The following is a 1,447-nucleotide window of genomic DNA, read 5'->3' on the forward strand; positions in this document are numbered from 1 at the left end:
AGAAATTAGTAACTCTTTTGGATGGTCCTGTCTAAATGTTCACACTTGAAAGAAAATTGCTTTCTCCAGGAAGTGAGTAATAAATCTCTCCCACCAATGGAAGTAGCTCATCCTGAAACAACAATCCTCAGCTGAAAAGCAGAAAAAAAAATTAAATATTTCTTCCTTCCATGAAACCCTCTTTCTCCAATTATATGTAACTGCTGGACTGTAGAGAGCACCATTATGCAGACATCTCAAACTTCTTTAAGATTTGTCCAGAAACATATTTACCTGTGGCCAAATGACCATGTCAAACTGCTAAGGGTGTGAAAATGCTATCAGCATGAATGCTGGAAGGGCTGTGCTTGTGAGGCAAGTTGCAGGTAAGGTGAGGAAGCAAGGAGCTGCTACTTGTGTGTGTAAGATGCTCTTTGGATGTGCACACTTTAACACATACACTAATACATTGTACTTTAAATGTATACTTTAAATCTTTTATATCTTCATTTTGAAATGGCCATGTGTTGCTTTTTAAGAAGTTGTTTTCTGTAAAAGTTTTATGTAGGCAATAGCTCTGGAGTCTGGGAAGTCCAAGAGCGTGGCACCAGCATCTGCTGCATTTTGTCCTTTACCTGTGTTTTGTCCTTATGTCTCACCTTTTAACATTTCTTCTGCCTCTAATCTTTCTTCCTCTATCAGGTGTCCTCAAACTTTTTAAACAGGGGCCAATTCACTGTCCCTCAGACCTTTGGAGGGCCAGACTATAGTTTAAAAAAAACAAACTATGAACAAATTCTTATGCACACTGCACATAATCTTATTTTGAAGTACAAAAACAAAACGGGAACAAATGCAATCCCACTGCCTCATGTGGCCTGTGGACCGCAGTTTGAGAACCCTGCAGATGTTCACTAGAATGAAATGCCCACCAGACCCTGCTTAAGACTTTTCAAGGGCTCCCTTGCTCTTCAGCTGTGGGTCAATATATTCTGAATGCAGAGGGGGGAAATGCTTGACTCCCAGGAGAACTGGGGCAATTCTCTCAGAAAGATGAAGCTTCTAAAGAAATCTCACTTTAACTTAAAAACTTAAGGAAATTTTCCTATTTAACCCATAATATATCTGTGTTTCTTTTTTTTTCATAACAGCATAAAAATATGGAACGCTTCATGAATTTGCGCAGGGGCCATGCTGATCTTCTCTATATTGTTCCAATTTTAGGATATGTGCTGCCGAAGTGAGTACTATCTGTGTTGATTTTAACACAAATTATAATTTTTAACTACTTATCATTGAGGAAAAATTAATGTTCTCATAGGATACACTTTGTCCACTAAGTGGGTGGGTATGTTCCAGCTGAAGAAATGGGGCCCTGGAGAAACCAGTCCTATCTCCTAGCCAGGGCTCCATCAACTGGTCTCTTTCTACTTCAAATGCTACAAATTAATCTGAAGCAACTTCAGCA

The 1,447-nt window shown here is 39.0% G+C and overlaps 1 pseudogene; it reads right to left on the reverse strand.

Annotated features, from left to right (window-relative positions):
- Positions 1-1,133: 1,133 nt before the first annotated feature.
- LOC128586959 (uncharacterized) lies at positions 1,134-1,227 on the reverse strand (annotated as a pseudogene).
- Between the last annotated feature and the right edge of the window lie 220 nt (positions 1,228-1,447).

This window comes from Nycticebus coucang, chromosome 5 (genome assembly GCF_027406575.1).
Source record: "Nycticebus coucang isolate mNycCou1 chromosome 5, mNycCou1.pri, whole genome shotgun sequence".
NCBI classification, from domain to species: Eukaryota; Metazoa; Chordata; class Mammalia; order Primates; family Lorisidae; genus Nycticebus; species Nycticebus coucang.